The sequence below is a fragment of the Phalacrocorax aristotelis genome, chromosome 4 (genome assembly GCF_949628215.1).
Source record: "Phalacrocorax aristotelis chromosome 4, bGulAri2.1, whole genome shotgun sequence".
Lineage (NCBI taxonomy): Eukaryota > Metazoa > Chordata > Aves > Suliformes > Phalacrocoracidae > Phalacrocorax > Phalacrocorax aristotelis.
In genome coordinates, this window is record NC_134279.1 from 14,516,799 (window position 1) to 14,539,902 (window position 23,104).

General features: G+C 40.2%; 1 protein-coding gene across 1 annotated transcript in view; it reads left to right on the forward strand.

Annotated features, from left to right (window-relative positions):
- Nucleotides 1-23,104, forward strand: part of ARHGAP24 (Rho GTPase activating protein 24) — a 229,565-nt gene that overhangs the window by 42,173 nt on the left and 164,288 nt on the right. The gene's annotated exons all lie outside the window — the stretch shown is intronic.

Here is a 23,104-nt window from a genome sequence, read left to right on the forward strand (position 1 = left end):
CTGAGCATGACATCATATGGTATGGAATATCCTGCTGGTCAGTTTGGGTCAGCTGTCCTGGCTGTGTCCCCTCCCAGCTTCTTGTGCACCTGGCAGAGCACAGGGAGCTGAAAAAGTCCTTGGCTGGTGTAAGTGCTACTTAGCAACAACCAAAAGATCTCCACATTATCACCACTGCCTCCAGCAAAAATCCAGAACATAGTCCCACACTAGCCACTACGAAGAAACTTAACCCTACCCCAGCTGAAACTAGGACATCTAGGTAACCTGTACTGATGAAGCATCACTGATATGAGGTTGTAAAAGAACAAGAATGGGCAAGTTCATCCAGTCAAGACAGTGTTATAGGCTTAGGCACATATTTAATGTCATTGCCATTCAACTTGGTTTATGGACTTGAATTTGAGGTGTGTACAGGAGAGAGATCTTAAAGGACTATGAACTAACCTTCAAGAAATCCTTTTTAGTATATGCCTGAAAGCAGACGATGATCTCCTACTTCATTTTATATCCCATTCTGAACATTTTCACATGCATTTTTTATCCTCTAGATCTTGTTAAGCTCTGAACTGTTTGGCGTAAGTAATGCTAAACAGTATTCAGTGACTCATAGGTTCTTAGATGAACCCTGGGAAGGGACAGCAGATTTGAATGCTAAGGTGTGAATCTTAAACGTGGCATTTGAATTCGTCTTTGACTGAAACTGAGTAAGTGGCAGCTGGAATCTTAAGTACAGGTCACCGTTTGTCTGTAAGGGAAAGACTGTCTCTGAGGTACAAAAAGAATATATTTTGAAGTATTGCTTTCCAGCAAAATATGTGCTTCCCATTTAATTAAATTTGTATAAAAATTTCATTGACAGAAAATCCATTTAATGGCATTAATAGGAAACATAACAAATTTCAGTTGCATTTTTTAATTACAGTAAGGCTTTTAATGAATGCGTTAAATAGAAATTGATATAACAGTTAAATAAGTTGAAACTTAGCCTGTCAGTAGGGGAAGTCTTTCAGTACTAGTATTGAATATGATTAAAGATTGAACATCATGCTTTTTTTACAATTTAAAAGGGAATGGATAATATTTCTGGGTGGAGGGTAAAAATCTAATTGTATGTGCACTTTAGAACTACATCACAAGAAATGGCAATCTGTCGTTGTTGCCTAGAGGATTTTCAGTAAGGGTGATGAGAGTATCATTCACTCTGGTCCTTGTCTTTGGAAAGCCACAAGAACCAGCTTTTTTGTATTTACTGTACTTACTGAAGAGCAGCGTAGCAAGCAAAACAGCTTCTCAGTAGATACTGCTTTGAATTCGAAGAGCAGTTCTTGTGGTCTTGTGTAGGGGAGGATATAAAGCACCAAATGTCTGCACACTTGGCTTTGTTGGGTCTTGCTCAGAACTCCACCTTTCAAATTCAGGGACTTGATGTGAAAACACCAAGGACCAGACCACTGATTATTATTTTTTTAAATTTCTAAGCAAAACACTTCCTATTAGTCTAGGACACAGAAACAGTCTTGGGATGGACATGTGCTACTGGGTGAACCCTCACCTGCGTAGGGGCAGTGCTTTAAAATACTGAGTTACTTAAAACCTACTGCAAACTGTAAGACAGAAATTAATCAAATACAATTATGCAGGTGTCACAAGATATGTGGGGGGTTGATAGAGAAAGCATGCTTCTCAGGAATTTCACTGGAAACTTAATATGCTGGATGTAATTATATAGCATTTTCTTGAGATCAATAGTGATGTTTCTCCGTGATGACAGGATTTACCAGAAAGGCTTTCTATTATTGGCTACTGGATACATTTTTTGAGGGTGGTGAATATGGAACTTAAAAAACAAATATAAAGCCTCCACAAAAAATCCATCACAAAGCACATCTTAAACAGTTAATGTTGAATGCAGTGGAATGGAAGGATGTCCAACACACCTTAAGCAAAGGTTTTAAAAAGTCAAATGACATGGTGTTCTGCAAAGGCAGTCAGCTGCCAGTGACTTCCTGAGACAGTAACATGCTCTGGAGCAGTCCTGATAAAAAGGTTTCCAGCTGGTCTTGCTGAGCTTTGTCTAAAAAAATATGAAGTAGACAAGAAATAGTGGCCCCATTTTTCAGACATCTGAATAGAGCCTCCTTGTGACTGACTGTACGCACCCTAATAATTTCTGCTTGTGGAGCGCTTGTTGGGTAAACTTGCACTGTGGGTTGCAGCAGAGCAGTTGGCTTGCACTGAGCTTGGCGCAGTCGTGGCCTGGTGGGTTTTTGCTGTCTTGTCATTCAACAGTCTGGAGTGTGATCTCCTTTATTTTCTTTCCCTTCATGGCTTTTGCCTTTGCATAAGCTCACTAAAGTAAGGTACTGCTCATTGCAGTTTTGAACGCGTCGTGCAAACTAGAAACGGATTTTGGGTTAGCGATGTGTTCCTGGTGTAATGATATTTTCAGTTTCTTGAAAAGCGTAGTTGAAGGAAGAGAAGCCTCTGTGTAACATACCTTTCTATTTATGACAAGTGCATTTTTTTCCTTTCTGATCATTCTTGACCTCCATCCACTGCACATAAGGTCTCTCGAGTTTTAAACTGAAAATTAACTTCTTAACTCTATCACTGATTGAATTTCAGGTGAGGCAAGAAGAGTTGTTTCCTGTCTGATGTGAGTAGCAGAATCTCATGCTTTTTTTCCATGTGGGGCACAAACAGATATTACCTGGCATGCCAACAGGCAAAGCAATCTAAAGCCTGATCTTTCTCTCATAGTGACCTGCTACAGTGGTGGCTGTTCAGTGCAAAAAGTGAAGTGAAAGCCCCAAAACTGCTTTGGGCCTTTTTTATGGGTTTTCAGGGAATGACTCCCCAAGTATATGAATAAAAGCAGGCTTTTGCAACTCAAGCAGTGAAATTTCTGGAACACAAGGGTGGTTATTGAAGGATAGGTCTTAACTTTTATATGCAGTAGAAAGTTCTGCTATTTCTAATACCTGTGTGCCTTTGTAAATTTTTAGGTCTTTTATTGCTGCAGGTTTCAGCAATTTATTCATAGAGACACTTTTTTTTACTGCAATTACTTATGTCAGTGCTATTAAGGTGTAATACACTTTGGTCAGTAGATACCCATGGGAATTTTGTACAAAAGAGATTAGTGTGATAAGGCTAAGTTTATTTGAAACCAGAGTGTTTCTCATGCTATTATTCTGTTGCTTGGGAAAGGTTTCTCAAATTCTCAGGACTGAATTTCTGTCCTCATCCTGAAACAAATAGCCACAAGGTCAGTCACATAGGTGCTCAACTTGGAGGTGATCAAATTCCAACTTTAATCCCCTTCTCTGCTTCTTACAGACCAAAAATGTGAACTTGAATTTTCAGTAATTGTTCTTTGTTTTGTTCCTTTGAAAAACTTTGGAGGCCTTGGGCTTGGCCCAGTAGGAGTCTTAAAAATTTTCACAGGAAGAAAAAGGGTTTCTCCTCCAGTATTAACTGCCATGCTAATTACAGGACTGTCACTAAACACCATGCAAGGTTATGGATTCTGTGCCAAAATCAGGCAATTCTTAGTCAGTGTTTTGCCCCAGTTTATGCTATTGGAAATTCAGTTCCCCCACGAAGATGTTTTTTAAGTTTCAGTGCAACGCAAGGAGTATTCAGTGTCTCTCTTAGCTTTGCACGTAGCAGTTGTGTCATTGTGACTCTACGGGTAACAGCTACAAACTAGTATCCTGCTATTGTACTGATTAATTTAAATCTGCATACTGCATTCCTGAGGACTTGTAGATTTTCATTCTCCCTGAAAGTAAGTGAATTTTCAAAACACCTCTCAGGTGCAGTCTTTGTCCTTCTTGCATTGCTGCTGTTTTGTCCCTTCAGAACCATGTCTGACTCCAGCTTCCACTGGGTCTTTCCTTTGCCTCCAAATACATTGGCTGGTGACATAACTGCCCCCCTTCTCTCCAAGTATCTATAGCATTTATAAAGGGCCAGCTTTACGGTTGTTGCTCTCTGGCATGGTTCAGTGTCTCCATTCCATCTGAGGACTTGGAAAATAACAGAAAAAGTTAGCTTCCTACTCCCCATGCCCCCAGCAGTTCCACTATCTGCCTGAGTAGATCTTCAGTTTAAACTCAAACTAAAAGTTTGTAAGTATTTTCCACAATCAGCCTCTTTGAAGCATTTTGACACCCACCTGCCCCACCCCCCCCCAAAAAAAAAAAACAACCAACAACCAAACAGTGGGCCTAGATGCTGTGCAAATCTGAGAACGTTGTCTATCTCCTTTTAGGCTTCAGAAAACCAGTCCAGTGACTGAAGTTCAAAATACCTGAGTTGAGACAGTTTTGTAGGTGGGATTCATGGTGTTCGGATTTGTGTATTCCACTGGGGCTTTTTGTTGTTATAACCAAACTCAGAAAGTCAGGATAGTAAAGAAAAGATGATCCCACCTGAGTCTGCCTGTTTATATGGCGGGCAGTGCAGCCCCAGGTCCTCTTCCAAAGCTATTTGGGAACAACAAATACATGTTTCCAGACTTCTATGTCTTCAGTCAATCCCAACTGGGAAATGAGTTTTAGTAAATATTTTTATAATAGAACAAAGCAAAATTGCTTCATGCCTATGTGTGCATTCAGAGCTAAAGCTCTCAAGTATGCTACCATGTGTTGTATAAACTGTGTGTTTAATTAGACTCAGCTAACAGCTGCTGATAGATTGGAAAATATGGGTGCTCTAATAAGATGCAAACTAGCAGACATCATAATTTCAGTTCTTGGTGGCCAGTGCATCTGCTTAGTCCAAATGTTGAGAGAACTGCCCCCACCTTTGGCTTTGTGGGACCAGGTAACTAGCTTGTTTGTAATAGCTTGCTAACTCTTAAGTAAAGTTAAACCCATATCACACTTCACTGCGTTTCATGGATGAGCAATACTTCCAAATATAAGAAGCCACTACATGGTACAAAACTGCTTTTCCATGGTGGTGCGGCTGCCCAGTCTGTAACTGTGTTGAGTCTTGCATTTCTTTTTATGCTTGCACCATCTTTCCATCACTTCTTTCCTCTCCATTTCTGCCTTGTGCCAATTGACAGGGTTTGGGGCAGGCTTTTCTCTGTTGCCTGACAGATGAAAAGTGCATTTCTGGTGGATGCTAATGACTGTATATTTAACAGGTTAATGAAGTTGTGTGGAGAGGAGTAAGGACAGTGTCAGGCTGCTACTGGTTAAAAAAATATACCTGATGTTATGTTGTGATGGTTGTCATTGACTGTCTTCTTACTACCACCTTGCCTGAAAGACTGCTGATCAAAATTCCTAATCATGCAGTGGTTTTGTATTATCAACTCCAGGGCAGAGTGCCTTTTCTCATATTCAGTCGGGCAGCAATGATCTGCTCTAGATGTTTCTCTTTAGCTTTCTTTGCTTAATTACTGTTGTACCAGTAGATTAAAGCAACTAATGTGAATACCACTACACAGCACCTGTGGGGGCATAAGGTGAAATTCTGTGGAAATCAATCTCCAAATACATCTTTAAGTAAATTTAATGCTTTCTCTTCCAAGCATATATGGAGCCTTAACCATTATAAAAGTAAAGTTTATTTTTGCACTCCATTAATTTGGGCAGCAGAGGCTATGTAATAAGTTTGTTTTGTCTAAGGGCAAACATATGAGATAATGAAAAGATACAGATGATGTGTTTTGGAGCCTGACTGATCAAATTCAGTGACGTTTGATTAAATCATAACCTGGAGCTGCTGCAGGTAGCTTCTAGTTTAGTGTATGCTATTAAGAGAATGCTTGAGATGTGAAAAAGTTCAACTGGTGCTGCATCTTGTGTAGGCTATAGATAACATCACTATTTAAAGAAATCCTAGGTGCGCTTGCTTATTTCCTTGCATATTGCTAAGGGACTTACTTAATGTTGTTGCTGTAGTAACTGAGGACCAGTTTTAGCAAACATTTTTAGCAGCATTTATACAAGTCCGCTGATTTCAGCTTCATTCAGCTGAGCTGCATATATGCTTTTCCGTGGGAGCTTTGGCTGATCACATGAAAAATTACCTGAATCCCATGCAAGTTCAAACGCAGTGAAATGGTAAATACATGGTATGTAACATAGACTGGGCAAAAAGCCCTCCCTCAGTGTCTTGGTTATTACAGCCTTCGGGTTGCCACGTGTTCCCTGACAAGCTAAGCCAGACGTTTCAAATTCCTTTGTACAGAACAAGTTTATGAAAATGGCCATCACAGGTGGTATTTGTGTTGGCAGCCTCAGAACAGAGGCCAAGGGTTGAATGGTAACAGAAGCAGCTAAATTAACTTCTAATGCTGGAGGGACATCCTTTTCAGCAGACTTGCAGTACAAAAGTTGAGCTAACAAACAAAAGGTTTCTCTGTTACTGCTTGGGCTACAGAATAAACCCCATTAAAAGCCTATGTAGCTACCCACAAAGAGCTGCTGCTCTGAGTGAGTAATTGCAGCATCTCCAAGAAAAAGCAAATGCTTTTAACTCTTGAATAATGACCACAAGCAATTGAAGAGTACTAAGGGCTTTCATAGACACAGGCATGTGTTTTGGAAGCCTGTTGACATGAACTGAGCATTAGTGTAATGATCTAGTCATGCAGGTGATAGAAAACAGACACCAGGCTGTGATTTAAGTAGTAAGCTGATGCTTTAGTAAGCCACAAAGTGTGCATGTGCCAGAATACAGTGGAGAACTCACAAGAGTCATCTTCTATGATGGCTCAGCAATGTAGAATTTCCTCACTTAATCCAAAGGTTTCAGCTCTGTTTTAGGCCTATTCATCTGCCCCTTTTCCCTCTGTGTTTCCATAACATCTGTTGCTTCAAACTTGTTTTCTTTTCTTCCTGTAAGCAAAGGCAAAATGGCAGGTCTCCTTTACTTTGGAGGAATGACATGTGCTAGACATGTGAAGGATGGGGAGCAATGAAAAGCCTGCATGCCATGGTCCTATATCTATTAGAGTAATCAGTGTGTTTCTGTCTTTATGCTGTGAGGAGCAGAGAGGCCGTCCTTCAGGCTGCCCACTTGGTCTTTGGTGAGGACTAACTAATTTTTTTTTGTTGTTTAATCAGAGCTTTAGTATCCTAAAAATGCATTTTAAAAAGCAAAAACACTCTAGCAGGATGGAAAAAAAAAGTGAGCAGCTTGAAAAAACCATGGAAGTATTTAGATGTTTTGGAGCCCAGTGAGAATGACACACACTTTCAGGTTTTTTCCTCTTCCTTCTTTGCCTTTTCCTCACTTGAAGAGCAATAAATAATGCTCCATATCTGAAGAAGAGGTTTAGTATTTGTGAGGAGAAAGAATATTGTTAAAAACTTCTGTCATCCTTACTAAAGTTACCATTTGCCACATACTGCATAGTGTTAAGGTGCCAGATTTCCTCCCTGGGCTTAAAAGTGATACTTATCCCATTGTGTACCAGCAATTACTGAAACTCTGTTTAGCTTTTGCAAGCTGAAAGTATGTGTAGCAAATTATTTATATGTTGTGTTTCTCCTGATTTTTTTCAGCAAATGAAGTTGTTGCTCAGTACACTTTATTATAAAACCATTCATTTCTAATATGAAATCACTATCCATGAAGTATCTGGGAGTGAGCTTCACAGGTTTTCTTGATATCTTTTGTTGAATGCAGTATTACATCTTCATGTGCATACTCTTAAATCCATCATAATGATATAGTTTCCTGTAAGTGAGACAAATGATGTGCTATGTAAACCAACTTTTATGTGTTACAGAAATAATCCCTTTTCAACAGGGGAAAGATTGCCTAGAGGAACTTTTTGAGAAAACACCTCATGAGAAATGCTAGCACGATTGGTATTAGTTAGAACTCCTGTTAGCACTTCTCTGAAAACGATAAAGAAAAAAGCCAGAGTGAGAGCAATCTGTTTTCACGATTCCTTACATATATGTTTAAGAGCAGAGAGACTGGCCATGAGTAGAGCTTGGATGAGACATACAGCGGTGTCAGGAAAGAAAAGGATGTGTAACAACATGAAATTCACTGTGCTGTAACCTTCTTTGTCCCTCTCAAGAATGCCAGATCAGTCTCGTGAGCTTCAAACCTGCTTAATTTCCTTTAAATGGTGTGTTAAATTCCATACAGTATCAAAACTCTTCTGTCCTGGCGTATCTTGCCAGGAGTGAAAAGCTACATGGGGGTGAGGCTTAGCAAGATCTGTGTAACAGTGGACTCCTGAAGGTATATTGTTTGGTATAAGAATTCACAGGTTAGTCTGGAAAAAGTCCAATGTTAGATTTCATTCACAGTCTAGGCTGTAAAACATACATGTTGCATTTAACTTACTTCAGATCAACAGATCTTTTCCCTTTTGCTTCCTGGGTTTGATTGTTATTCCAGATGTGTTTCTTCACTTTCTTACTGTGTTTATATAATGTCATTTAAATAACCAACACTATATGGGAAAAAGAAGTATGAGTTACAGCTGAAAAATAAAACATACAGAGCCTCTATATCAGCCTTTTTGACGTACTGAAGTTTTTGGCTTTCAATTTTCTGGTCAGTTGCCTCATTTTTGAATGGGTTAACTGGAGGGTACAGAGGAAAATAAATCTTCAGTAGTTTATAATGTGACAATAAAGAAATGCATAAAATAAGTTTCTACCTTCTGGTTTGTACCAAGGTGAAGGCAGAATCTGCCATTGTATGACTAATCAAGCTGTTCTCAGTTGCTGACAAGGATTCACATATCTTATGTTGAGGAGATGCTAGAGAAAAAATGGTGAGCTTTTTTCCTTAAAATAACAAGCACTTGTTCCAATAAAAAGTCTACGTCTAGCAAACATCAGTGCTATCACTGGCTCTTGTAGGCTGTGGAGCGGTTTTCACTGGAAAGAGAAGACCCAGTCCTTCTTTTTCCTCTGCAAGCAGGAGCTTTACATTTTCCAAGGCACTTCTGACTTTGCAGCATGAAAACCCAGCCTTTACTCAAGTGTGAAAGCAGGATTTTAGGACCAGTGCATGATGACCCTTGGTTTTAGGTGATACTTCTTACAAGGTCTGTGGATGTGTTTGTGGTTGCAATAAACAGATTACATTCAATTTTAAAAACAAACAGATGTGCATAATAGCACGTTTTAACCTCTTTAGTGTAATAGCTAGTCTAGTAAACACGGTGATTATTTTGGTGTCCCTTTGCTACACTGGAAAGAAGTATCCAATTAACTGAGTGAAGAAAACACATCTTCTGCTCCAAATGCACAAAAGGCTGATTTAATGTCTAAATCTGAGAGTATTTAACATTGTGGGTAAAGCTAATTAAGCTGTTAAGCTGACATGATGAAAACAGATTAAAACTAAGATAGCCATTCCTGGCTTTTATTTACAACACAGCTGTATTCTTGCACTTTTTTGATATGATGACTCATATATCTCATACATAAGTACAGTAGTATTTCTAATGAAATGTTTAATTAAACAGAAGGAAGGTCTGCTAGGTTAAATGGTTGCTGCTTTTCTTGGTATCCCAGAAGATGACAGCATTGGGACTTCTCACGGTTCTTTCTGCCCTGCTGAAAATACCAATGTAATATTCAGAGTAGCTGTATATGTGAGTTGTTGTTCTTTGAATCATTGGAGCAGTTTTGTCCTAACTCAAGCAGTGTTGCGTATGGAATCTGTACTACAGATGTGTGTCTCAATGTCTTTTCCATTTCCAGGGGTCCTGCTCAATTTGCTGCCTCTGCATATTTCTGGGTAACATGGGGTCTCTGTTACAAAGCCAGCAGTACTGGTACTGCTGTTAAGACACTAGGTTTCAGAAGTTAAAAGGGTTTCATTAGTTGAATGATGCATATGTACTGTATTTACAGAAACAATATTTTCCCCAAATATACCAATGTTTCTCAAATACTTTCCTTCCTGAGTATATTTCAGTATCAGACATTTAGTACAGCTCTCAAAAGCATGGTAATTCAGTTGTGTGATGTTCTCCGTAATGAAAGCCATATGACTTGCATCCAGTGCAGTGATCAACAGTTGTATGTGTCCAGTATGCTACAGGACTCTAGAAGTGCAGGATGCTTTCCAGACTCTCTTCTCTTACTTCAAAAGGCTTGAGTTCATCTGTGTACCTAAGCAGGTATTCCTTCAAAAGCTTACAGGTTACGCTGTTATCCAAAAGAAAGTATTGCCATTGAAGAGAAGAGCAAGGTTGTGTACTTAACTGGATTGAATTCTGCCAGAAAGTGTCCATTCTTTTGTTTGGTTTTAATTTATATTGTTTTCTCCGTTGTAAATGTCCACAGTGTGCTCCTGCTTGTCTCCCTCCCTGTCCCATTGCACTCTGCTTTGGGAGAGGAGCAGAGCTGGGGAAGTAGGAGATAAGCAAGGGTGAAAGGCCCTTAAGTACTGTTCACACTTGGCTTCCTCTAGCAGCATCCATGTGTCAGGACTGAGACCATCTGCAGGACACTGATGGATTTCTATCACCCCTGTCCCACCATCTCTTTGCTGCTAGAATGGGAGTACAGGTGGAAAGACAAGAGGAGGTGGATGCAGCCCAATACTGGGATCCCAGTGAGAAAGTGCTTTGTGGATCTAGTAGCTCAAATGTGAACTAGTTCACTTGACATTTGCAGCTTGCAGACTGTATTTGAGCTGGCAGCGTTGAGAGGGTGCAAGCAAGTGGAATTTCGGAGAGAGATTAAATACATGCATGCAGAGCTGTGCAGTTTTTTTCAGATGAGGGGCTTGAATGTAGTGCTATAGGAGTTTGGACACAAATGTAAGCATGACCTTGGGAGGGAGGGTGAAGTGGTCAAATGGCCTGTATGAGAAAATTTAGCTGTGCTGTGTAGGCTCAAAGAATGTAACCTGAGACTGAGGGAAGGGTATGTTAAATGAGAGGCTAGAGAACAAGACCAGGGTTTCACAGCAGGTGTGGGGAGGAAGAGCTGGACTTGCAGACCTAAAGAGCTGGTAAGACTTTCATTAGTCTGTTAACCACCATTCTGCACATTCTATCAGTTTGCTTCAGAGGATAATTATTTGCTTGCATTATTTTGCTTGGCTCAGCTTGTGAGCCACAGTGTGCACCTGCAAATGACATTAGTTTCAGTGTTTGGCTTGTAGTGCTTTCTCATAAAAGACTTCAGCCACTATTGTTTTTAAAACCTTAGGCAGCTCATGAAGGTATGCTCTGTGGATGATACAGGGACAAAGGGGCTTTTTTACAGAATGCTCTCTAAGTCTCAGTTTGTAGACACTTTTAAATTAATGTATGACAATAGAATAATAATGTTAAACAAACCAGACATCAAAACGCCAAGGCATTTCTGAGATGTTAGAACGATACATATACTTCTCTCAAATCGGTGGTAACGCCAGCAATGGGACAAATGGCTGCTGAAGAATGAAACCGGCTAAAGGCCACCCCACCCCCACCCCCATTTTTCTGTGAACTGTGTCCAGCAGGTCCCCAGTGTGTTGCAAAATGTTCAGGAAGAGCATAAGGGCTTTTTATGTAGGGTGGCTGGGAATAATAGATACTATCCAGAAAAAAATTGCTGCACATTGTGGAGTTCATTAATGCATGTGTAGTCAGCAAGAAGGTTGAATGACAGATTTCTCTATCAACTGCTTACACAGACAGCTGACAATTTGGCCAGTGTGTGCCCAGCAGGAGTGAGGTGGTAGAGAGTCCCTCTGGAGAGGAAAACTGTGATCGTCTGCTTTGAGAGATGCAATGGTCAGGGTTAGAAGGGGAGAGAAAGAGAAGTCTGCAAGTACTGGGAGAAGACTCTCCCATGTGACCCAAAAGGTGATGTTGCAGGTAGCATTTGCTCTGCCTAACTCATTTCAGGAAGAGATTAGTGAAGGGATACAATTATCTGTGTGCAATTTCAGAAAGCCCATGTAAATTTTTCCTATGATAGTGCTGGTGCATATCTCTCAAATAGTAGCAGTGTCACCAGGAGCAGGGAATGCCATTATCACCTGCGCTCTTCAGGGCACTATGTGGAGGAGAGGGGGAAGGAAGGTTTCAGGAGGCGTTGCTGAGCTCAGACTGGCTGTGGGTCTGGCTGGATTTTGGGCAGTAGTGGAGTTGAGCTGGGGAGGAGGCAAGAACCTGTGCTTCTCTAAGAGAAGAGTTTACATGGTAAAGACTGTCAGGATGGAAAATGCTGAAGATAGTACTTTCATGGAAGTGTGTTAGAGATGAGTCTTTTGACTTCCTCTCTGAAGTAGAAGTGATCCCGCACGATGCTTTGAAGCTCCTGGTTCACATTACTTTCCAAATGAATCCAATGTTTTTCTATTAGCTTTTTCTAAGAAAACCAAAATTTCTGGGACAAGCCATTTTACATGTAGAGGTTGGTAAAAAAAGATGAGAAATAATTTTAGAACAGAGGTTCTGGGAACCAGGCAGACAAGAGGGAGGGTTTTGGCTTTGGCCTTTCTGATTTGCATAAAAGCAAAGGGAAAGAATAAGTAGTGAGAATTTTGGACAGGTACACACATGCAGACCTCATATATGCCTCTCACGCTTGTTCTTGTCAGGGTGAAAAATGTGCACAATCTAGCTGACAGTGTTGAGTGGATTTTAAAAGTAGGTCATTCAGCACCATTTCCTCTGTTATTGCAAGGTTTGTTTTCTTTCACGTATCCCAGCTATACTTCACTGTAGACTTCTTGAGCCTCGTATCCCTTAATGACTGTTGTAGCATTGGGTATCATTGTATCTAGTTCTTTTGCAGCACTGTAGGGGTAAAAAAAAATAGGACTGGTGTAACGGGTGGTAACATCACCATTATCTTAACAAGCAGACACTACATTCCATTTGACTAGTGCCTTACTAGATCAGAAAAGTCTCAGTGTTTTCATGTAGAAGTAGAAAATATTTTAGGTTTTGTGTCCAGCTTGACTGACCTAGCACTCGCTAAGTACCCTGAAAAGCATTGTCTCCACATAATACAAAGAAAACGCAGGCACTGACAGGGCTATGAACCTGAAGTCAAACATGCAAAGGTACAGGCTGCTTTTACTATTGCAATGACCTGGTAGCTGTGTGTCTCTGAGTGGAGGTGTCATTTGGGGGCTTATGAATATTGTAGCAGTTCAGGAGTTAAATTTACTTTTTTTCTGAGACACAACAGAAGTTCTATCATTTTAATGGCTCCAGGTACAGTTTCATTTACCTAAACTTTATTACACAAATTGTCCAAATCTATATAGATACCTTACTCCATATCTGCTAAAACAGCTAAATTTTTTTTTTTTTTTGTGGTAGCAATGGTGACTTTTTTTCTTTTGCTGTCTTTTTGGTTTAAGGCTATTTAGGTTGTAACAGTGAAAGTAGTATTAGCGAGAAATGCCTCAAATCCTGTTATAAAAGCAGATCCTGGCTTTCTACTCTATTCAAAAGGAAAAAAAACCCAACCAAACAAACAAAAAAGGTAACAACACCACAAAATCCCAAAACAACAACAACAAAATCCAAAATCAGATTAATAAAACACATTAAGGTTGGTAATAGAGTGATACACAGTAATGATTACTCTAGACTCCTGACTGGCATAAATGGTTTGGAATAGACCTTGATGTTACCTCCTAAGAAGAGGCACTTGGGACTCCTAAATTTAGAAGATAGCACTCAAATGGGTGCCTGGGCAAGTTTTCATTGGCATGAAAATGGAGTAAGATCTGAAAAGACTCTTCCTTTTTTTATTTTTTTTAATTATGCTGGGCAGTAATAATTACAACAGGAGGGATGATGAAAAAACAGATTCTGTTACAGTTGAGATGAGTTCCTGAGGAGTACAGTGTTCCAGGGGCAGAGTGTCAATTATGGCTCTTTTTCTCTGAATTTCTGCACATGCTTTTCTGGAAAACACACTCATAGAAAGGGCATAAGTTTGGTTTAAGTGATGTGGATACACTAGTAAGAATGGGGGGAATAGATCACTACGGCTTTTTCTGCATACCAGCAAAGGGGCAGGGAGACAGTTTGCTAACAACCAGGAGAAGCAGCTTTGGGTGTGGGAGACAACTGATTGTGAATCAGTAATGTCAGATCTAAGTTACTTTCCTTGTCAGGGATAATTATCTAGACAGCTAACTTACTTCAGCTGAGTGGTGGCAGTCTCCTTGCCCTGAATTGGGTGAGTAGTGCAATGCAGCTGTTGCACTTTTTTTTTGTTTTTTAATGATTGGGTTCTCAGACAGCATCTGTGTCACCTAGGGCAGCTTAAAAGCATATTGTGGGCACACTTCATCTAACTGCTGGTGGTAAAGGTTTTGCACTAACCTTGATGTGCTTGAGAAGGCTGTAGTGACCAAAATTTAGGCCTGAGCATTTCTCCTTTCTTTCTTCAAAGCAATTAGTTGTTACTCAAGTGTGTGCATACCTCCTTCTGAAGTAGCTTGGCAATGAAGGAGGAATAATCGCTGGAAGAATGTGCACTTCAGGTGAGTGTGAGAAGACTTGTGCTCTGTGTATGCATGTGCGTCCTGAGTGGCATGACACTTGAATGCCTTTGTTGCATCTTGCGCTCTGATGCAAAGCATGCTCAGGATGCAATTGTGTTTTGACAGTGTTACTCTAGGTAACGCTGTCCTTTCTCATTCTCCCCACCATTGTGTTGGTGGAGTCGAAGGACAAAATATGGAAAACACTTGAGGGTGGAAAGGTATTGGTAATTTTGGAAAGAAGGGCAGGAAGCCTAAAGGCATAGATCTGGGCAAATGTTCATCCTTAACTGATCATCTGCCTTAGCTAGCCTGGCAGGTATCCAAATGAACAGAGAGAGTTTCTGAACTGTAATTTCAGAAAGTGTTACCTATTATGTGGCTTGCAAAGTCTATGAAGGCTTGTGCAGTCTTCTGTGGGGAGTAATTTAGTATCCCAAAAGGAAAAGCCTAGGTTTGTGGTTTTGAGATATTTTCAATTATCCACAGTTAGTTTTAGTGTATGGATAACTTAATAAACACTTTTTACCTGAAAGCAGGTAGAGATACTATTTTTAATAGGATTTGAAAAGAAGATTCAATTGTAGTTAATATTTTGAAAATATACAGACCTCATTTTGTGGGGGGCCCGTAGCATGTTAAAATATAATCGAGTCTGCAATAGGATTAAGTCCACCATAGGATGAACATTTTTGTGCACAGAGCGTGACACAGAGTCTTGTCTAAGACAGAGCCATGGACTCTGTCAGGGACCTGAAATGGTATGTTAGGACTATCTTAATTAAGTGTTGTGGTTTAGCCGGCAACTCAGACCCACAGTCACTCGCTCACTCCCCCACTGGTGAGATGGGGGAGAGAATGAGAAGGGAAACGCTCGTGAGTTGAAATAAGAACAGTTTAATAATTAAAATAAAAAAACCACAACAACAAAAATGCAACGGAAAGGAAAACAACAAGAGGCATGAAACCCAGGGGGGATGAACTACCGAAACAAACCACACATGACACAGCCACTTACTGCCCAACACCACACCTCGCTGAGCCTCAACTGCCCCCCTTAATATACTGGTCATGGCGTCACATGGTATGGAATGAACATGCCATTAGCCAGTCGGGGTCAGCTGCCCAGGCTGTGGCCCCACCCCTCCCAGCCTCCTGCCAGCTGTGGCAGAGCAGGGGAAGCTGGAAAGGGCCGTCCCCCGCCCCAGGCACCACAGTAAAGAGAATTAACCCCTTCTCAGCCAAAACCAGCACATTAAGGTAAGACCTTTTCAAATCTGTCAGCTGTATACATAGGGGGAAAAAAATAGCTAAATTAAGTCACCAGTGTTATAATAGTTGAGACACTGATTTTTAACCAATGTTGAGATTGTCATTGCAGGAGCAACTGCAAATGCTAGGGTCTGTCATCAGCAATGGACAAATTAATGTCCCTCCATTATTTCCACCACCACCACCCCCACCCCCGCAACATTTTATAGTGAGTTCCAGGAATTACATTTGTTATTGTTGTTGTCTTCCCAAGGCCTGCCTTGGAAATTAGAGAAATCATTCCTTCAGAAGAAGGAATGAAGAGTTTTGTGCATTCAGCACTTCCATGCACAAGCAACCCAACCAATCCTGTGAAAATGAACAGGGGAATGAGATTTTCTGTTCAACTGGAAGAACTTGGTGTAACTACAAAGGCAGGTTCCTAAAAGAAAAATGTTCTTTTAAATCCATGGAGTATATTTTGTAAGGGACAAAGAGGGTTGAGCTCCCTGCAGCTGCAGAGAATGGAGGCAGTGTGTCATATAAAGACACCATGAAAATGGCAACTATTCATTGCAGCCTGGCTCTTATTACCTAGGATTACCATGGTGGAAATGGCCTTTTTAAACTTGATTAAGAACACACAGATCTGAATGCATTCAGAGCTTGGATGTCTTGATGTTGCCTTCTGTGTGTTCATAACGGGTTGGTGAAAGTGTGCTAGAGCTAGGGAGTGTGAGTGGGGTGAGCTGGTGCTTTGCGATGATACCCTTTTACACAGCATGGTGTGTGAAGGCTGTGGTATGATTGCTGGCGAGGACAGTTCTGTGCCAGTCACCTATGAGTAGTGTTGTAACCATTTTAAGGATGAGTACAATGTGGTTTTTTAATTATCTCTAAACTGACAGTAAATTGAATATAAACACAACTGGCAGGAATATGTAAATCTGCATTTGAAATTTCATGGCTCTTCCCTAGAAGATTTTTCTGTATGATTATAATTTCTTTGGTCTGCCTTGCTTATTTCACTGAACTGCAGGAGGCAACTATAAGCTTTGTGTCAGGCAAACTGAAAAGAAAATTTACTATAATGTCACTTCTGATTTCTTACAAGAGTTAGTAACTGCCCTGTCTTGAAAAATTGAGTAAGACCCCCATACCTTCAGCTGTGGGGAAGTAAAAAAGGAAAGACTCTAAAACTACCTGAGCCTGGGAGTGCATTATTACTACTGAGAGTAATGGTAAAATATATTGGACCTTGCACACTGTCCATGACTCGTACAGAGCTGGTGACACAGTGAAACAGTATGTGTATGAAGTGTTTGCATATGGGCAATTATGTTAAGTGTTTTCCTGAGAGGTGACATCTGTAGGAATTGCATAATAATACTGGGATTAATGCAGTCACTTAGCATCAGGAGGCCCAGCAGCTCCTCTCCATCTGCTGTGTTTGGTGGGTGAGTGACTGACTCTTCCAGTGTCACATAAGCTGAATGGGCAGGGAAAAAGTGCATGTATGTGATGGAGTAGTGCCAAATCTAATAATCTCTGGAAATACACATCCTTCTAGTCCTAGTTTAGGTCATAAATTAAAACAGGCCTCTTCTCATGTGGATGTTTTTACAGATTGTTAGCACTGTGATATTAGAGACTGGTGGGTGTTTAGTTCCTGTAGATATTCCCAGCTAGGCAAGTACAGAGAATAATTAGCATTATGCAAAGATATCTTTCATGTGGTCCTAAAGTAAAAAGGACATGGCTTTGGGTGCAGGGACCAGCCCACTTCTTGTTTTCTTGAGTCCTGGATTGAAATATAAATCTTCTAAAGATCCTTCATATCTTAATCATGTAGTTTTGCTGCTTGCTATATGACGATGTATAATGATGCTTTGCTTTCCGCTGATGAGTCTTATTACTTGTTAATTATTTAATGTAAACACCAGATGCAAAGATGGACCACCATGTTTTCTTGCTCTATTTGATACCATTGTAAAATAGACCACATGGATATAATTGTTTATATGCTCTTGGAGGATGCTACTGTCTGCCTCTCTTTCAAGGAGCAATTTTACAGTCAGACACTGTTAAGAAGTTAATGTATTGTTTTGTCTCACTACTGGATTTTTGATAGTTTTTTAAGATAACTACAAGGGATTTTTAAACAATACTGTGTTGCGCTTAGCACTTCCCATTACAGCATTCTTCACTGTTCTTGTGTAGACAGATACTGCTACTGTGCTATTTATCAGATTGTGAAACTGAGGGCCAGCTTCTGCTTAAGGAGAGGAACAAACAAGAGATTAACATTCAAATTTATTAACTGTTTATTCCAACCTTTATGGAAATGATGTGTATCACTTAAAATGAAAAGGGTGGAACGGAAGTTTCACTATTGTTTTATACTGGAGATTTCTCTGAAATACTAAAATCTTTAATGACCTCCAAACATTTCTGTAAGGAATATATATATCATCCCCTACTGAATTCTACATAATCATTTCATCAAACTATAAACCACAGGTTTTTCTACTAACTCCTGCATGAGTTTTCCAGAAGTGTCTCCCCTGCCCCGTATTATTAAAACATAGAAGGCGAGTGAGCAGGGGTGACAGCTCCCAGCAGTTTTGGATCAAGAGAATAACAGTCCCAATAGCTGAGACAACTGTCACAATTCATCATCTGCAGTATAAAATAGAGCTTGCTGGAATAGAAGGGATGTCCTTGACTGTGGTGATGAGTCTTGTGGTGGCATGCCTAAAATAACATAGCAGCAATGGGAAGAAAACCTTAGAAGTGAGGGGACCATTATTCTGCACGAATGTCCACCCTGCATGGAAGCAACGTGGGCAGTTTTCCAAGAGGTTATGTAATTTTTGGTGAGGTAGCCTGAGGTTAAGGGTGTAGTTCTCAGCCGTGTCTTACAGTCTTCAGACTGAGGGATGACTGCTGGTGTTGCCAGATAAATTTCAGCAGGTAACTACTGTGTTGTGTAACGCAATTTTGATTTTGCTTCCATTTCTACTGCATATCAGAAGCTTATGTTTTCTCACTAGCTGTTACTCATTTCTTGCTACATTTATGCTGACTTGTGAAAGATTTTGACTCTGTAGCCTGTGCATTTACTTTTGGGGCCAGATTCCCTTTTGCTTACTTGAAATTACTTGACTGAATGTGCAAATAAAACTTGAGATAAACTTGTGGAGGCATGATTGATGAGTTTTCAGTGCTCAGTTGGATACACTGACTATATAAAAAATGAAGGTCCTTTCAGGGAGAAGTTGAATGCCTAAAACTACAGTTAGCTGCTTTATCATCTCAGTCCTGATGCTGCAGTGGATAATTAAAATACGTCAATAAGGCATTAACGATGAAAAATTTTAAAAGTTCTTTGTCTGAAGAAAGCACATGACCATATGGAAATTATTATGTATCTTAGCAAGGTTCTGTGAAACTGAACTAGAGAATATTCAGTGTCTGCTGAGCTGGCTTCCATGTTGGCTAGCAGACAGAAAAACTTGAGTTTCAGCAATGGTTTGCATTTGGAGGAGAGTCTTTCAGACACTTGATTTTGCTTTTTACTTTCTTCTTTAAAAAATGCACATTTCTGAAAATAGTGAAAATGTAATAACTTTAGAGTCTGAGGCCTAAGGACAGGCAGTGAATAGTACTTGGTCTCCTTATTCCTCAGTGCCTCTGTGGGTAACAAGCTTGGCCTCGTGCAGTGTTTCCTAGGGAATTCACTTGTCTTTGCTTCTGGTTATCGACTCCTTCAGCTGGTCGTTACTTTTCAGGAAATGTCATGGAGCTTGAGCCTTATTACTTAAACAGAGAGTTCAACTTGTGGTTAGCTTTTCATCCTCAAGGTGTTGCTCTTGAATGCTGTGTTTTTTAGTAAAGAAAAGTTTATTTGGGGGTGGTTATTGTGAGTGACACTCCAGTCATAAGAAGTATCCAACATTTTCTGTTGGATACATAGCTAAAATACTGTAATAGTCTTTTATTTTGAATAGATGTTGCTCTACATATATACAATACCTGTTTCATGAGTTGTGCATATCTAGTGAGAAGTTTGACTATGGATATGTCTCTCTAATTAGAAGGAATGAGACAAAGCCTGTCCCATGTCTAATGTTTGTTGATCATTGGCATGTTGCAGATGTTAAATGGCAAAGAGGAAATGAGCAGAAAATAACAGCCATTTTGAACAAAATTTTGTGTTACAGCTAGGACCAGGAAGTGACTTTTGGATGGTCTGGTCTTGAAGAAACAAAACAGCTTTTGCAGAGGATTTTATTATCATTTGTTTTGCTGGAAATCTGATGGGAGTGAGAATGGGATGAAGCAAAAACAGTGGAAAAAGGTGCCGAGGGACCTGTGAAGCAGCTGAAGTGAGACTGAATGGTGGTGTGTTGCTACCTCAGGCTGTCACCTCTGCTCCCTTGTCTGTGCAGGCATCCTTAACAGACTCACATCTATTGGTTGTAAACAGCCATGGGAAGAAAGTAATAGTGGCTGTAGGATTTCAGGTGTCATGAGTGAGGCAGCAGGAGACTAAATTAGGTATAGATAGCCATTTTGTCATGGTGGCAGAAAGAGGAGGGACCTAGAGACGTGCTTTGTGTTGTGTGCTTGGCGAGCACTATACGAGGAACAGCCAGACGGAGCTAGAGGGGTGCAAATCAAATAGACTTGGGAAATGGAGATTATATTTGGATGTCAATAGTATGAAGTGCAGCACTCAAAAATGGTCTCTTAATTTTCTCTTTACATTTTTTTGTTTTCCTGTGTTTTTGCATCATACTTTCAATAAAGTATTAAGAAACTGTAGCAGCAGGAGAGGCAATATCATCACTACCTGACTTATTCAAGACGCATTAAATATATTTGTTAGGTAGAATGAATAATAATAGAATATGGAATATGCACAGATGTTTACAATATAATAAGGTTTTCTTACCCATACAAGATATAGGCTGTCTTCCACCTTGCTTTCAAACACCAGAGACAACTTTTTGTTCTCCAGTGGTTAGCAACTCCCTTATGTGTCTTAAGTTTTTTAAGGTGTGATTAGAGGCTTGTGGCAGTCAGTCTTGGGTGGCCACAGAGGAAGATAAAGTGGGTAGCCTTCAGAAGGACTCATTCCCCAAAGTAAAGGTGACAAGCTGAATAACAGTGTTCCTGTTCCTTGTAATCTCACATAATCTCTTGATTTTGTCAGAAGGAGTTCTCTTGCATTAGACTAATCATGATATTGGGTCAATAATGAGTGGCCTGAGAAAATCAGCACTCAAGTGTTTTCCATCCCTCACTCAGTCTAAATGCTGAAATGTTGCTATAAAATTTCCCAGAGGATTAGGGATGATAAACAGTTACATGATAATAGTTTTTGTCTACATCTTGACCCTTGCATCTTGACTGCTCTATGTATGTGATGGGCTTTTTGATGATCTTTCACTTTTCCTGTTTAAAGGGAATTTCAGCACTATAGGAGGTCTGTGTCCATTAAAAGGGCCCGTCATGATTACTCTTTTTCTCCCTTCCTTTTATTTACTTGGATGTGGTACAAGTGCCGCATGGCTCCTGAAATAACAAAATGAATAGCTCACAAGAGAGCCTCCTTAGTCTTCAAATGAAAATAATTGAGGTCTTTTAGCCTATTAGTGCTTAAGAATAGCCTTCTCTAAGTCCATTACCTCTGGGATAAAAGCCGTATTTGCAGCTGAATAGGCAGCATGTACAACATGACGTGTTGCTAGGGCAAGAGGCTTTCTTAGTCCTCTGCCAAGCAGAGTGGCTTGTGGAGTAGATAAAAACTGAATGACCTTAAACTGCGTTCTTGAAATCCTCTTTACTACTCAGTTGGCAGTCTGAAAATATTTCCATAAGCGACTGGCTTTCTGGAGCTGTTCTCATTCCCTCTCCAACTCGGACAGTTAGCAATGTGGGAAAAGGAGTCCTTCCAGCATATCAGGGCCAAATGTACAAGGGCAATGCTCACTGCAGGCCCTCGTTTCATCCAAGTGAAATGCCCAGAGCCCGGCTGTGTGTTACTCGATTAAAGCCTGTGAGACGTGGGCAGATTTGTCTGTTAACTTGGCATTTTCCCCCATTTTCTTCACTGCAGCAAACGGCCAACTCCTTTGCAATGCAGAACAGCAGTGCAGAATACATCGTGGGAAAGCAGAATTTTGGTAGCAAAACATGTTATAACTGACTGCAGGGAATAAAGTAATTTGGAGCGCCTTCATGAATGTTTTAGTATAGCCTTATCTCAGACCTCAACTGCTGGAGTCCTGAGGTATGGCTGGAAAGTGTGCCCATGGTGCTGCTCCTGGATTTGGCACCTAATCTGTGTGGACTAATCTGGTGGTCTTGGGTGGTGGTTGGCTTTTCTTGTTTTTGATGGTTGAACCTTGGTTTTGGTGGAGTCATTGATACTAGCCTCCATCAAGAATCATTCCAAGGTTGTTAAAATAGACCCGGCAATGTAAAAGTGTGTTGAGAGAAGTCTTGCCAGAGTACCTTTAAATGAGATATTTAACTCTTTATCAGCAATAAGGCACATAAAAATGCTTTTTGCTCTTTAACAGCTGAAGTTTTGTGACAACTGCAGAGGACACAGTGCAGTGGAGAAGAAAACTGCAATGGTGGTGTACTGATTAGTATAAGAAACTTCAATACAGCAGGTCCACAGCAGTGCTTTTATTCAGCTCAGGTTCATCAGATGGGTCCATTTCACCCTGTGGAAATGAGGACAGTTTGGTTTTAGAACTCATCCTTTTCCTTTAAGAATAGCAAGTGGGTGAAAAATGGGTAGTTAATACTTTTTAGACGTTTAAATGCCAAATGCTTGGTGTTATTGCTTTGACATCTGCTGTCTTAATTTCAATGTCTGTTGCGAAGACATTGCACAGGACAGTAGGGACCAGGACAGACTGGAACTCTCTTGATACTAGCATCATATTAATAATAATGAGTGACAGAAGCCTGAAAATCCTGACAGCATCTATATGTGAGTCTGTGTCCTACCCAACCATTGGATAGATGCTCTAGCTGTCTCAGTTTAATAATAGAGACAAGAATCCCACAAGGCTGATGGTGCCTGTCACTCATTTGACTGGAACTCATATTTAAAAGGCCTCTTGGCCAGAGATACCTTAAGTCTTGAATATATGGTATGAAAGAGCTGTGTATCAGTTAAAATGCTCTGAAACTCAGTGTCGAGGACTCTACACTGAATATCAGACAGGAGTTTTTGCAGGCTTTGGTATTTATATTGGTTTTTCTAGATTATAAAGTCATTTGTGTTTGAAAATAATTTTCTTTATCCTAAATTCTTCTCAGCACTTGAAGCTTTTGTAATCTTTGAGTAAATGGGAACACAAGCCTTTATATTATA